Here is a 17,163-nt window from a genome sequence, read left to right as displayed (position 1 = left end):
AGGATAGCCAAAACAATCCTGTACAATAAAAGAACTTCTGGAGGCATCACAATCCCTGACTTTAAACTCTACTACAGAGCTACAGTCCTGAAAACAGCCTGCTATTAGCATAGAAACAGACATGAGGACCAGTGGAACCAAATTGAAGACCCGGATATTAATCCACACACCTTTGAACACCTGATTTTTGACAAAGAAGCAAAAAATATCAAATGGAAAAAAGAAAGCATATTTAACAAATGGTGCTGGCATAATTGAATATCAACAGGTAGAAGAATGAAAATAGATCCATATCTATCACCATGCACAAAACTCAAATCCAAATGGATCAAAGACTTCAACATAAAGTCAGCCACACTGAGCCTTATAGAAGAGAAAGTGGGAAGTACACTTGAATGCATTGGAACAGGAATCCACTTCCTAAATATAACCCCAGCAGCACAGACACTGAGAGAAACAATTAATAAATGGGACCTTCTGAAACGGAAAAGCATCTCTAAAGCAAAGGACATGGTCAACAAGACAAAATGACAGCCTACAGAATGGGAAAAGACCTTCACTAACCCCACATTAGACAGAGGTCTGATTTCCAAAGTATACAAAGAACTCAAAAAATTGATCATCAAAAGAACAAATAATCCAATTTAAAAAGAAATGGAGTATAGACCTAAACAGAGAACTCTAAACAGAGGAATCTAAAATGGCTGAAGGACACTTAAGGAAATGTTCAGCATCCTTAGTCATCAGAGAAATGCAAATTAAAATAACTCTGAGATTCCGTCTTACACACCTGTTAGAATAGCCAAGATCAAAAACACCGATGACAACTTATGCTGGAGAGGATGTGGGGGTAAAGGGAACACTTCTGCATTGCTGGTGGGAATGCAAGCTGGTACAGCCCCTTTGGATGTCAGTGTGATGATTTCTCAGAAAATTAGTAAACAACCTCCTCAAGGCCCAGAAATACCACTATTGTGTATATATCCAAAGGATTCTCAATTGTGCCACAAGGCCATGGGCTCACCTATATTCATAGCAGCATTGTTTGTCATAGCCAGAACCTGGAAACAACTTAAATGCTCCTTGACTGAAGAATGGATAAGGAAAATGTGGTACATTTACACAATGGAGTACTACACAGCAGAAAAAAAATAAAAATATCTTGAATTTTGCAGGAAAATGGATAGAGCTAGAAAACATTATTTTGATTGAGGTAACCTCTACACAGAAAGACATGTATCACATGTACTTACTCATAAGAGATGATCTTTAAACATAAAGCAAAGAAAACCAACCCACAAATTACAATCCCAGAGAACCTAGACAACAATGAGGACCCTAAGAGGGACATACATAGATCTAATCTACATGGGAAGTAGAAAAAGATAAGAACTCCTGAGTAAATTGGGAGCATTGAGACCTTTGGGGAAGGTTGAAGGGGATGGGAGAGGTAAGGAGCGGAGCAGAGAAAAATGTAGAACTCAACAAAAATCAATAAAATAATAATATAAAAAATGAAGCTGTAGGCTTGAATTTAGTTGACTTGACTTCTGCTATGGATCATCACTCACTTTTGTATCAGTTGGAAAGGACGTTCATGTTACGGACCATCTCTCACTGCTGAGAATCTTAGTCAGCTATTCAACCAGAAGTCATGCTACCCAGGAACAGTGTCCCTAGTGTAAACTCTCAGAGCACAGCTCCTCTCCCTTGAGGAAGGTGGCTCAAGCCACTCTCTGAACAACTTTTAGTGGTTTGGATTTGTTTGTTTGGTTTTTCTAGACAGGGTTTCTCTGTGTGACTTCGCTGGCTGTCCTGTAAATCATTCTGTAGACCAGTTTGGCCTCAAATTCACAGAGATCCACCTGCTTCTACCACTGCCTCTGCTGGGATTAAAGGCTTGTGCCACCACCGCCTGGACAGTGTTTCTCTTTTGCCAATCTCCAGGCACACTACTTCATCCTTAGGCTTGTGCCACCACCGCCTGGACAGTGTTTCTCTTTTGCCAATCTCCAGGCACACTGCTTCATCCTTATGCTTTCCTCCTATCTCCTGTAGCTAGAGCCTGTACTCCAGAGGTCAACAAATGCCTCACAGCAGACAGGACTCCAGACACCTTGACTGAGCCCCTCAGCTCTGCATTCCTACCATGCCCTTGCCTCTAATATGCAAGAACTTTCTTACTTCCTATTAATGTATTTACTAGCAAGCTATGCAAATCTCTCAGTAGGCATGAGGACATGAGATTCTCAGAACCTAAGTAAAAAAGCTGGGTGAGGCAGAGCATGCTTGCAATCCTACTGCTAGGGAGGCTGTAACAAGTGGATCCATTTCTGGGGCTCATTGGCCAGCCAGTCTAGCCTAATCAGTGAGCATAGGACCAATGAGAGACTCTGTCTCAATAAGGAAAGTAGATGATGCCTGAGAAATGATATCTGATGCTGTTCTATAGCCTCTATACACACATGAAGATGTGTACATACATATGTACAAGTAAAATAAATTATTTATTCAAAAATTAATCCAGTTCTTAAATGATCTGACCTTGGAAAATTTCTGTAAATATTTAGTTCACTTTAAATAGAAGCTCTTAAAATTAAATTTTAGAGACTCTCTAAATTCTAAAAATGATTAACTATTGAAAAGCATTGTTCTGTATATGTATGTATGCATATATATGTGTGTGTGAGTCAATCTATATAGGTATCCATATCCATGTGCACATATATCTCTATCTTTATATAGTCCTGCATGACATGGCAACATTTTGGTTAATGACAGACTTCACATACAGTAGTGGTCACATCAGATTATGATACTTGTCAGGTCAAAGATCTCATATGCAAGCTTTCTCTGTGGTATTCACACAATGAAACCATCTAATAATGTCTTTCTCAGAAGATGTCCTAGTCAAACAATGTATGACTGCATATGAGGACGGGAATAGACTATAGATAACAATAGATGACATGGATATGCATATAGACATAACTGAATAGATAAAATAGATGCCCATAAGTATGTAAAATAGTTTCATAAGTTACAATGAACATAATGTTCAGCAGAATTACCTAGGAAATTAAGTTTAGGTTTTTCCTCATTAGTTCTAAGAATATCATAGAATTAGGGTTGAGGGAGGACAAAAGACAAGACAGAATGCACTCTAGCAATCACAAAGCCATTTAGCCAAGAATCAATTCCAAACAAATTGGTCAACAGATACATTGAGTACTCAGCTCACATTTTAGATGATGTGGGTATTGGTGGGTTGATAATGAGCTTTTTTATATAAAGGTCTTTATTGCATCTGTCTACTACTTTCTAATTTAATTTATTTTATTTTACTTTATTTTAATGAAGTTGAACAATCATTTTTGAATGAATGACATATAGGCCTGTCCCCACCCTTATATTGTATAAAATATACTATTTTTTGGCCAAATACAAACAAAAAACTCCACAAAATAAATGATAAAAAGTTAAATTATAATATTGTTTGTTCTTGTGTTTACTTGGAAATTATTCCCAATAACATTTTAATATATCATCTAAGTTCTATTGTACTTCATTTGATCATTGTATTTTTCAAAATACATAATTGTCACTGAGACCTATCGAATGTCTCACAAATTAGCATCATAAAGCAACTGGCTATGCATCTATGGCCTTCAGTGATTCTGGCTTCCTCATCTTGAAGCTACCATTTGAACACTCAATGTTGAAAGATGATTGACCACAAGAGATGCTGAAATCTAAAAACACATAATGCATTTGATTTATAAAGCCAAGGTTGCTAATTGTGTAATATTGTGCCTGCTTATAAATTGGCTCTCATAAATTTGATGAAGGCTTCTAAGGATATTACATGGAATTTTTCACCCATAAAGTATTTTTCATTAAACTGGATATTGCCTAACACATTTTGTTTATTATGGTTTAAATAAAACTCATATAGTACCACAAAATTGCTTTTTGGGTCACTTAACCACCTAGCACAAAATTCATAGACACAGACTAGGTCATTAGAGTAAGAAGTAAAGCTTATTAAAATTCAACAATTCTGTGCCCAAATGTATTTTCCACCTAATAGTAATATTAGACATCTAACCTTTTTTTAAACTTGTTTAAAATTTTTAAAATTATATTTATCTTACCTACCTTGGTATAATGAAAAATGATTCATAATAACAGGCAAAATATTTATTTACTAATTTATTTATTAATTAATACAGGGTCTCACTATGTATCCCAGACTGTAGACCAAACTATCCTTGAACTCACAGAGATCACCTGCCTCTGCTTCCTGAGTTCTGATATTAAAGGCGTGTGCAACCATGACGGGCTAGCCTATGTGAATGAGACATTTTAGTCTCACTGTTCAGTCATCAAATATTGGTTTGTGTGATACTGCTTGTGCCAGTGGAAGCTCAACACCAAGAGTCTAAGAATAGGTCACAGAAATAAAATTTCTACATAATCAAGTTATTTCTAAGGTAGTGACTTTGAAACCTTTCTGAAGGAGCAAAGCTAAGTGGTTTTATATACATGTATATGATCACACATACACACATATACACACACACATATGTGGTGTGGGAAGTCCTGTATATGTGTTGTTTTTATTGGTTAATGAATAAAGAAGCTCCTTTGGCCTGTGACAAGGCAGAATAGATCTAGAAGGGAAAACAAAACTAAATGCTGGGAGAAAATAGGTGGAGTCAGTGAGACACCATGTAGCTGCCAGAGGAGAAAGATGCTAGTCGCCAGCTGGAATCTTGCATGTAGGCCATGAACCTCATGGTAAATATAAAATAATAGAAATGGGTTAATTAAAGATGTAGGAGCTAGCTAGAAATATGCATAAGCTAATAAGCCAAGCAGTGATTTAATTAATACAGTTTCTGTGTGGTTATTTTGAGTCTAGTAGCTGGAACAAATGAGCAGCCTTTTACTACACATATGTATATACATGTAGAAATAGGAATTAAATATGAGATCATAATTTTGAGAAGGCCACAAGATGAGTTGGAAAAATGAGAAAGGGGAATGAGTGATATAATAAAGTGTTAATGCATAAAATTTAAAACACAAAATTATTAAACAATGGAGTTATACAGTTGGATGAGCAGTTAGGAGCACTGATTACTCTTGCAGAGACTTTGGGTTCATTCCCAGCACCCATGTGGCAGCTCACAATCATCTGTAACTCCAGTTCCAGAAGAGCCAATACCCACTTCTGTCCTCCACAGACACAGGCATGCATGTGGTATACAAATGTACATGCAGGCAAAATATCCATATACATAAAATATAATATGTTTGTGTGTGTGTTTACTTCCTTTTTGTTGTTGTTTTGTTTCTTGTTTTTTGTTTTTGTTTTGTTTTGTTTGTTTTTCAAGACAGGGTTTCTCTGTAGCTTTGGGGCCAGTCCTGGAATTAGCTCTTATAAACCAGGCTGGCCTCCAACTCACAGAGATCTGCCTGCATCTGCCTCCCGAGTGTTGGGATTGAAGGCATGTGCCACCAATGCCCGGCTGTGTGTTTACTTTCTATTCAGTCTCAGCTACCTTTCTATAACTAATTCAAAGCTGGAAAACACTTCAGAAAGTTCTAGAATATGCAAATAGTACATATTTATTTGTTTAAAAATAATTCCAGAACTATCTGTTCAACAACTCCCTAGTAAAATCATCTTAGTGATGATGTGAAAAGAAAGCTAACAGGGTTGGCTTCGTAGTGAGAGATATTACTTTCCCTTCCCTAGTGCCATGACTCTGGTAGCTATTCATTTCACCGCGAGTGTGTTTCAGCTTGGAAGGGATTTGTCTTGGTCACCAGGGATGTACATCAGGAACAAATTTAAATCGATGTTATTGCTTTCTCACAATGCCCTGAGAAACTACTTTGAAATGAAAGAATGTTCATTGAATCTTCAGTATTAGTAACTGTAGCTCCTTAAAGGTGAGGACTGGACTGTCTCTTACATTCCAAGCTGTGTCCAGATGACTCATGAGTCCAGAATGGAGACCATCAGCATCTTAAGAACCACTTTTTTAATATCTCCCTGAGGCTACCCAATGCACTAATGGCCAAGACACTGCTAGGATACTGTCAAATGAGAATTTAAGGTGGAGAAATCTCTATTTATCTTACTAGAAAAATGATTTTAGAAGACAAGTTTTTAGCTCTGTTTATTGACTTTTCAAACTTTTTAACAGCTGATCGTCTACTGTGCCTAGTTTTGCAATTTTCTGCTCTTTCTTCCAGTCTCTTACCACTATATTTTTATATGATTATTATTTCTCTGAAATTAGAAACCATGTTATTGAGAAGCAGTTTTGGTTACTCACTCTTGCTACTCTTGCTGTTGGAACTTTACAGCGTTCCAATATTGGGTGAAATATGGGCATATTAAAGCTGCCTAAGTTTCACCAGTCAACTTTTAACCTTTGTTTTTGTTGTAGCAAGACTTACGAAATTTTGTTACTACTTTCTTCTTCTTTATTTTTCTCAGAGCTGGGGAAACCAGGGTCCCACAAACTCTAAGTGAAAGATCTACCACTAACCTATCTCTCCAACATATTCCTCCATCTATCTATCTATCTATCTATCTATCTATCTATCTATCTATCTATCTATCTATCTATCTATCTATCTATCTGTATATCTATCTTTCTATCCATCTATCCATCTATCTTTCCATCCATCCATCCATCCATCCATCCATCCATCCATCCATCCATCCATCTATCTATCTATCTATCTATCTATCTATCTATCTATCTATCTATCTATCTATCTATCTGCTTGGGAAAGGCTTTGCAAATTTCAAGACTCAAATCATTTTGAAACACTAACTTCCACGAGGCAAATACTTTTGTAAAGTGGATATAGAAATATATCTGTTGTAATCATTTCACAGCTGTTTCTCCCATGGCTAAGTAAGAGCTGTGTCTTCAGTGTAGAATCTCTGTAAATTCTAATCATTGTCACTATAATTCTTCAGGTGACCTTCATTAGGTGATTTGAGTCTCAAAGGAAATAGCCTTAATTGCCACCATGAAAAGAATCTAGTATAATACATTTGGATAAGTAGAATGGTCAAGGTAGTGATAAAGTATAGACATTTGCACCATGTAATTGGCGCTTTACATTTAAACACTGTTCCAACTAAATATATTACATATATAATATTAAAGTATCTGTCACTTACCATTTAGTTACTTGTATCATTCTCAGTATCAGCCTCTTAAACCCTGAAAGATCTGAAAATCAACTATGCATCTGAACTATCTCATTAGAGAAGCAGAACAACAACAACAACAACAACAAAAAACCAACACTTCTTCCTCTGTGTATCCACCATTTTCTGCATAACAAAACTTCAAAACACTGTGGATGGAAATATTTCTTCCTTCCAAATGGGCCTGGGAAGCCTTAGGAAACCTGGCTCCTCTGTCAGCTATCTGGTGCTGCTTCAGAAACCTTGGCTTGCCCTTTTCATCTCTCAAGAAACAAAATTTCTTCAGGATGAGACTCTGAGACCTTCTAGAAAAGGCAAAAGCTTTAGTCTTTTAAGTCCTACTGTCTGTACGTCACACAATACTATGTCTGGAAAATTCTGTTGCTTTAACAATCACAGGTTCAGGCCAGAACCAAGGTCCAGAAGTGTCGAGGTCTTGACAAAATCATCTCTTGCCAGGGTAGGGGCATGGGAATTGAAGAAATATAAGTAAAGGCTATTAAGACACATAAAACAACAAGACGGAAAACATAGAATAATACCGGGAGGGTGTTCCAGTGATTACTGGAATCCTGAAATTTCAAAACCCTGAAATCCACCAAAAATGTTTATTTTTCCACAGCTTTTATACCCAGCATAAATGGGGTAGGAAAGGAGAGAAGGTAACAAAAGACTTTATTAACATGATACAAAGGATAACTCACACATTAATCACCTTATCACTCTGAGACATCAAATCCTTAGCATTCTGTAGTCTAGGTAACAATGGTGCTCTAGACAGCTCCCCAGGTGACCTTATAGTTACAAAAGCAGGAGCAGTAGTACCTTTGCATATTCTGACCATCTCTACAGGATGGCATGGAGTTATCTTAATTTCAAAAGAACCAAGTAATCCCATCCAGAGTTGGGATGTGCAACTATGCTTGTCAACCTTCAAATTCTCTGACCAGCAAAGTGGAAATGGGTCTGCATTTTTCGGTTTCCACAATTTCTTCCTCTTTATTAATTTTAATAAAACCTGTGCTTCTGCAACAGGACAGATGATTGCATCTGCCGTAGGTGAACACTTTACCGTTTCCCAGACTTACCCCTTTTTGGTACATGTATTATAAGCATACACATCCCTGTCTTAGAGGCCTGGGAGGAAAAAAGATCAAACTCATCAATGACTGCCAACCTTTACAAACAATAATATAAGGGAGAAAAATACTTTCAGGCTCTGTGTCTTTGAGACAATTTTTTGTCAAGAGAGTTCATCTGCAATGATGTGGAAGTATCATATATCAATCTGTTGATTTCATTGGTTAAGTAATAAAGAAACTGCTTGGCCCTCATAGGTTAAAACATAGGTGGGTGGAGTAAACAGAACAGAATGCTGGGAGGAAGAGGAAGTGAGCTCACACTCGACAGCTCTGCTCTCTGGAGCAGACGCCATGCTCCCCTCTCCCCGGCAGACGCAATAAAGCTCCGACCCAGGATGGACGTAGGCTAAAATCTTCCCGGTAAGCACACCTTGGGGTGCTACACACTTGAATAGAAATGGGCCAAGCAGTGTTTAAAAGAATACAATGCATGTGTTGTTATTTCGGGTATAAAGCTAAGCATGTGGGAGCCGGGCTGTGGGAAGAGGCCCGCAGCTCCCACTACACTGCAATTAGATAATGTTTTTTGAATAAACATTGCTCCTATGACTACAGCCTCCTAGTTAAAGGAGAGGGGATCACCAGAATTGGGAATGTCTTTTTTGTTGTTGTTGGTCTAGAGTGCTTTTAAACAACTTTTTGTTGTATAAAAATCTAAATTTCTTATCAAATATGTTAAATCCAAGTACTCATACTAAATGTCAAACTTTTCTCAACATCTTATAGTAAACTAAAGTAGTTACAAACATTAGAAGGTCAATACTATAATTTTAGGATGGAAATGAACAATAAACCCACAATTTGTCATATTACAATTTTTTTAAATTCATTTTATTTTATTGGTTTTTTTTTTCTTTTAATTTTTCGAGACAGGGTTTCTCTGTGGTTTTGGAGCCTGTCCTGGAACTAGGTCTTGTAGACCAGGCTGGTCTCGAACTCACAGAGATCCACCTGCCTCTGCCTCCCAAGTGCTGGGATTAAAGGCGTGCGCCACCACCGCCCGGCTATTTTATTGGTTTTTTGAGACAGGGTTTCTCTGTAGCTTTGGAGCCTGTCCTGGAACTAGTTCTTGTAGACCAGGCTGGCCTTGAACTCTGATCCGCCTGCCTCTGCCTCTGGAGTGTTGGGATTAAAGGCATGCACCACCACTGCCCAGCATCTTAAATTCATTTTAATTAAAAAACAAATTAAGGTCTTTTTTTTTTTTTTTTTTTTTTTTTGGTGGGTGGAGAGTCCAACAGCATGGCTTCTTTTAAGCAATTGTCTAGTCTCTGAGCAGCAGCAGCTCCCTTAGGCTCACCCCTACATTTGAAGAGGGCTTCATACTCCTTGTAAGGAGTCCTTTTTCCCTGAGGGGAAAGTTTAGGTTTCAACTTTTAGGTTTTATATTTTAACAATAGATTCAATACCATACTGTCAAAATGAGTTCTGTGTCCCAAAGAGTAAAATAGTCAAATGTTCAGTCTGTGTTTCTGGTCTGACTTTAAAGTAAACAGGACTCACTAGGTCTGGAAGTCTGAACAGCAAGTCCATTAAGAGGCTGGAAATCACCTGTCATCATCACGATCTTCTTTCCTTTGTCAGACTGCAGCAAGCTGTTGCCAGGATGCTTGGAATGGACTTATCTTAATGTCAAAAGAACCAAGCAGTCACATCCTGAATTGGGATGTGCAACTATGCTTGTCAATGTCCAAACTCTCTGACTGGCAGACAAGGTGGAAGTGGGCCTGCATTTTTTGGCCTCCATATAGAAGAAGAGACTCCTTTTTGGATAGAAGTAATAATGAAATTGTATTGCATAAATAACTGGGAATGGAGGGATCTGTGGTAGTAATTAAGCTATGTCCTTGATTGTAAAGGTCAGCTACTCAGTTCCTAGAACAGATAGACATCTCACCCCAGACTGTGGAATAGCAAGTGTCCATGGTGAGTGTATGTGGAACATTTGAAAGACACTGTACACAGTATAACTACAGTAAATAATCTTTCCAAACCAGTGCAGAAACTTCACTGCACTCCTACTATGCTTCACACTTCCAGCTAATACTTTAGGAGGGTAGCAGTCTTGGTGTTTCCTAAGAAAGTCCGGCATCTTAGATTACATCAAGAGCTCCCAAAGGGTTTATTAGGCCACCATGTATAAACTCAGCAGTGTTTCAAATATCCTTTCCAGTAGCAATTATATTGCGTATTGTTTTATTGCCCTAAATAAAAAAGAAAGTTATATGTTAACACATATACAATGAAATGATAGCGTTAAGCTCTAATACTTTTGGGGGATGTGGGATAAGACAGATCTTCCTTTTTGGTGAGCATCTTTGCACAATATTTTTCAAATGTCAGATTATGTCCTGGAAAACTACAAGCAAACACACTGATTGTAAACAGAGAAGGTTGGGCAGAGATCTGTTTTATGTTATTTAAATTCTACTGACAGCATCTAGGTTTTATAGCTTAGTAATCTTTCACTGGCTATACCTTGATGTATGTAAAAATAAATAAATAACAAAATTAATAACATTTATTTTGTCTCATTCAAAGATCCCCATTATTTGTGCTATAAATAACACTGGCCATTAATACTTGTCTATGAACTGTAAGTACTTTTAATTATATCTCATTATGGTGAACACTACAGAGCATAGCTTTCCATCCTTTCATTCTATGTAAAGCATCGCCAGACTATAGAGAGGTGTGCCTTGTGCATATATATGTCTTTGTGTTCAAAAGCAGAAGATTGCTTCCCATTTTAAATGTTTCCCTTGGATAATGATCAATACTTTTTTGTGTGTGTGAACAGTGTTTTATCTTTTAATTTATTTTAACTGCTTGAAATGGACCAGCTACAGAAGTGTGTTGATGTTTCTCTGAAGTCTTATCTTTATTAAATCACTTATATTCTTATACTACATAAACAACTTAATAAACACACTAAATACTTATCTAAATGGACTCAGTGAGTCTATTGAGCCAGTCAATTTACTCTTAATTTTCAGGAAAAAAAGAGAAGAGAAAATCTGCACTATCAGCTGAGTCACTGGGGAAATTAAGTCTTCAGTTATCAAATTTGCTGCAAGTCCAAAGTCTCCCCTTGAGTACTTGGAGAGCTTTGATGCTTTCTTTTCTGTAGACACAGATGGAACCACATCCTGACCTCTAGACACAGTCTACTGCGGAAGTGTCAGCATGGACCTGAAGGATTTCCTCTCCCAATTCTGATCATGATCAGTTGTCATTCTCCTATCTAAATGATAGGATCAAGAGAGTCACTATCTATTTGTATTTATATTATTATTATTATTTATTAGTATTTATGTTCTTACTCATTATTAGTATTTATGTTCTTACTCATAATTGACGAGCAGAAAGATTGAAAGCTGTAGCGGGCTCTTCATGGCTAAAGACATGCCCTAGCCACTAGTCACATTATTAAAATAGAAATTTACAGCTGTTTTTTGAGTCAAATTAGTAATTTTTCAAGAACTCAGTACTTGTGACTAGAGTCTAGCTGCTTGGCTAATACAGAGATAAATATGCCTATCCTCACAAAAGTCTATGGAACAGAGTATATCTGAACAGTACAGAAATAGCCTTGACACTCTAACTTGAACACCTCAGCTTTGTCTTTCTCTTCTACCTATATCTTACTATGCTTTTAAATTCACCTAGACAAACACTAAAAATTCCTTTCCCTGTCTCCTTCCCCAGGAGCATCTGCTGTCATGAAAACCACTCAGTTTCAGACAAAGCATGTTTTCCCTAAATTAGAATGTGTGGACTAAAGAATGTAGCATTTAATATTTTTGTACTGATGACTAACTTATTAAATTTCTTCACTCAACATTCAATTTAGACATAGAAGTATATGAACACTGTAAATGTGCTTTAGATCATTCTCTATCTCATTGCACGGATGCACAATGTTGAGTTTCAAATCCAAGCTAAGGAGCCTAGTTAATATATCAAAGTGGACCTGGCTCCCAGGTTCTTTCAGCATCCCTCAGTTCCTATCTGTTACAGGGTATGACTGGCATGCCCAACTACCTTAAGCTTCTCTAGCCCAGGGTCTGGATTGCCTTTCTCCCAGGCTTTTTCCTGTATAATCCAGGCATTTTGGTTACCTGACCCTTTTCTACCTTTGCCCTCTTGGCTACTGCGCCTCACTCCCCTCTCTTGCACTCCCCCTATCTCCGCATAGCCCAGCTCAATATGGTTATGTTCATTCTGAACTCTTCTGTTCATTCTGTCCCTGCTTCTGGCTATGTTCTCCCACATATCTATAATAAACTTTCTCTGTAGTCAGACCTTTTCATCAGGACCTCCGGTTCCCCAGTAATGAGACAGAGACTTATTATTAATTATAAAAGCTGGCTAGATAGCTTAGGCTTGTTTCTAACTAGCTCTCATAACTTAAATTAACCCATTTCTATAAATTTACATTTTGCCTTTTGACTTTATTACCTTTAATCTGTATGGCCCATACTGTTTTCTGCTTCCTCCGTGTCTGGTTTGTGACTCTCCATGACTCCACCCTTTTTCTTCCCAGTATCCTCTGTGCCTGTAAATCTTGCCCAGCTATTGGCCATTCAGCTCTTTATTCAACCAAAATGAGTGACACATCTTCACAGTGTATTCCACAACATTTCTCCTCTACCACACCTAGAAGCAGTCACAGCCGTTCCTTCCCCTTTCTGTTCTCAAAAATAGCTAAGAATCTTGGTAAGCATTCAATAAGCAAATTTTACTTGAAAAGCATATCCTTCTGTTAGACTTTTGGCATACAACCCATATTCCCAAATAAAGGCTCAGGAAGTCAGAAGATGTTAACCACAACAGCATCGACACCACTTGTTTACATAGGAGACAGTGAACAACCGGAGGGATTGGAGGATAATAATGCAACCCTCCGGTGACAAGAACCGGTGTGTGCCACACTTTTTTCAATACTTAATTTTAAAAAAATATGTATGCATATCTATACAAGTAGATGGCACCTGTATGCAGGTACTTCAGAGACCAGAAAAGGGTATGAGATACCCTAGTGCAGGAGTTATAGGCGGTTATGAACCACACAAAGTGGGCACTGGGAACTACACTCTGGTCCTCTGGAAAACCAGCCAGTGCTCTTAGTGCTGCTTTGTCCCTGTATGTCCCCATATGCCCTAGTTTTAAGTAATGGCCTTGAACATTGATCCTTCTTCCTCTGCCTCATGAGAGCTGGAATTGCAGGTGTGCACATAGTTTTCTGGATGGTGCTTATTCAGACTTACACATGAGAAAGAAATGAAATAAAATCCTGTTTCTCCCAAGCTTCCCTACAATTAATCATACCTTTGATGAATGTTGTCTTAGTCAGTGTTCTATTGCTGTGAAGAGAGACCATGGTCATGAAAACTCTTCTTATAAGAAAAAAAAAAACATTTAATTGGGGTGGCTTACTTACAGTTTCAGAGGTTCAGTCCATTATCATCATGGTTGGGAGCATGGCAGTATGCACATATACATGTTGTTGGAATAGTAGCTGAGAGTTCTACATCTTGCAGGCAACAGGAAATGGACTGAGGCACTGGGCAATATCCTGAGCATAGGAAACCTCAAAGCTTGCCCCCACAGTGACACACTTCCTTCTACAAGGCCACACCTCTTGATAGTGCTGCTCCCTGTGAGATTATGGGGGCCAGTTTCATTGAAACTAGCACAAATGTGTTATGAAAACATGGTTTGAACTTCTCAGTCTGCAGAACTGTAAGAAATAAATTTATTGTTTTAAAAAGCTGCTTGGTCTATGGTATTCTGTTATAAAATCAGAAAATGGATTAAGCCCATCTGCTTGTCTCTACAGACCTTCGTCTTGGACCGACTGTTCTTTCCCTGACTCAGTGTGCCCTTCAACACTGAAAATACGGGAAACCTGAAGCACTTAGCAAGCGACTGTAGGTTCTTCAGACTACTGAGTATTGCACACTTTCCAGCAGGCTATTAGTTTGTAAAGAATAGGTTGTATTTGACACTTGGACTTACATAAACTGGGTGTTTTTCTTATAGTAGGTTGTATCTGACCTGTAGCTATGGGAAAGGATCATAGGGATGCGAGTCTTCTCCCATATTAAGAGAGCTCATGTAGTTAGATGCTTATTAAGCACATCTGGTAAAGTTGAATGTTGTCTATCACTTTACTTCTCATGAGTTAGCATCACACATGCCAGAAAGCTTAAGTGGGTAGAACTAAGCAAAATTGGCAGCAGTATCCCAAGGAGACTACAGGACTCAGCTTTTCTCACCGTTTACCTCCCCAGTCTCAAGAGAAAGTGCATGTGGGACATTCAGTATTTCCTCAAAATCAGAAAGTTCTTGAGAACTGCTGAGTGCCTTTGACTGTCATCTTTCCAGGAAAGGAGGGGGCAGCCTGGTTTACTTCATCACATTTTATGGGCAGAGACTAGGGGAGAACATTCTAGAACTTCACTGAGGACCCTGGAGGTTGTCTGTGTTTATGCTCCCAATTCCAGGATCCCCCAAGTGAAGCTTCCTATCTATTTCACAAGACAAACCTTCTTTTACTTCAAAGGGATTTGTTTTTTTCCTGGGAATAAGGACTGAGGACACCATGGCTACTGAAGGACCCAGAAGGAACACAATGGAACATTCATCTTCATTTTAGGTCATGACACCAGGTTGAAGATCTAATTCATTCTGACCTGAAATAGGCTAAACTGTGAAACCACTGTTATAGTCAGGAAATAATAAACTAATCTTGTATCAATTGTGAAATTGCTTCCAGGCTTGTCTCTCCCACAATGTAGAACTATGGTTTACTTTCAACAGTTTTTCCAATATGCTTAATTGGATATTGTAACTGGTGCTCTCTGCAGAACTCTAAAGTCTTACTTATTAAGCACTCTTCAATTATGAGTTATATACATACAATTTATACATGGAAAAAAACTTCTCATTTACTCTCTCCAGGTAAAACTTTAGTAATTATCAATTTTCCTCATATTTTCACAAATCCATTAAGCTCTCTCTTCCTTCCTCCATTTTCCCCCACTTTTGATTCATTGAGATTTTAATCTGAAAATGCAGCTCAGCAGGCAATAAATAAAACCTATAAAGTTCTTTCTCTTAGAATATTTCTAAATCCTTTGACTGGCTAGACCTAATACTAAGCATGTTTTCAAAGCAAACAGGGAAAGACACAATACCATTGTGACATTATTTTCTTGGCATTGAGAAAGAAATTCCATGACCCACTTTATTAGCAGTTTTCCTAGTCAAGCTTATAATGACTCCTGGCCTCTGCCCTTCGGTGATTTCTGAGGGATTTAGAAGCCTATATCACCTTGACTGATATGTGATATAACTATTTAGTACAGCTAGGAAATTAACTGCTCACCCTTTAGCCTGGGGCTTAATGGATCCAGTCTTGATCTCACTGGCACTGTTTAACAGCTCGCACTCAGCCCCTTTCCTTTATGAAGTTCAAGGCTTCAACAAATGCTGACCACTTGTTGCCTGAGCTGAGATACCCCATTTCAGCCTCGCCAGCAGAATTCATTCTTCTTCCTTGTTCACTATTTCATTCAACAAGCAGCCAGTTAGTGCCTAGGATGTACCAGGTGCCGGATGCTGAAATATCATGGCCAACCTACTGCATTCATTCTTTTCAAAAAACTAGGTAGTGTTCTCACTTTTTTACATTATCTACATAGATTTGCATCCTACATCCTACAGTTAGCCCATGTTTTCCTTAAATTTCAGGCTAGTTTTTTTTTTTCAATCATTGAAAGTCCCTGTGTTTATAACATAGAATCATGTAGATGTGCGAGAAGGGTAGAAGACCAAACAATTTAATGTGTTGTGGAGACATTGTACTGTATACGAAACTAGACTTCTGGACTGTGCTTTATTTAAACAATCTAAACCTATGAGGCAGCACTGATTCAGTGTTAACATTGTGGTGTTTGGGAATCATTTTCTAATACCATGATTTTACCTTTCTGTTTCTCATGAATTGGAGGTGGAAGGGGCGGGAGGGAATTAAGAAGGTTAGTAACTTTACCTGAAGGCATCACCGGCATCATTTGCTCTGTGTCCATGCAGTACTCCACACATATGCTGCATATTATTTTCTGTAACCTGCCTTTTCCATTACAGTTTCCAGTTCCTACCCTGTAATTTCTAAGTACACATAATTATTACTTCAGGTGTTAAATTCTACATTTGCAAGTATCTACACCCCAGCCCTCCAAAACAAAAGACAGCTAACTAAATACAATTACCACATTATGAAATGTGCAAATTCTAGCAATAATCATGGTCTAAGAATATCCAGACTAAGACAATTTTCTTCAGGTTCCTGAATTAACTGACCAAATAAAAAATATCTACACTTGTTTCCTTTGATAATTTTGACTTTGGGTTACACATTTAATAAATGACCAAACTCCACATGTTAGAAAACAGAAAGTAGAAATTAACAGGAAAATTGAGTGTTTCTGTATGAATGTTCACAGCCTGTCTCTGGATAGGACATTTTACATCCTTCTGGTTCTTAGCTCCAGTGTTCACTGAGACAATTTTGCCTCTACTTGCTAGCACTCTTGCATTATCTTAACATTGACAACATTTGTCTTGAATAGAACTAATACAGACCATTTTGTATATAGTTTCAGTATAGCACCTTGAGCACTACACCCTCCCTGGGGGTTCCCAGTAATGTAATATTAGTTATATGGATCATTCAAAATCATTAAGACTGGGTGAACTATGTAAATAAGA

Source organism: Chionomys nivalis, chromosome 10 (assembly GCF_950005125.1).
Source record: "Chionomys nivalis chromosome 10, mChiNiv1.1, whole genome shotgun sequence".
NCBI classification, from domain to species: Eukaryota; Metazoa; Chordata; class Mammalia; order Rodentia; family Cricetidae; genus Chionomys; species Chionomys nivalis.
This window is presented reverse-complemented; position numbering follows the sequence as displayed.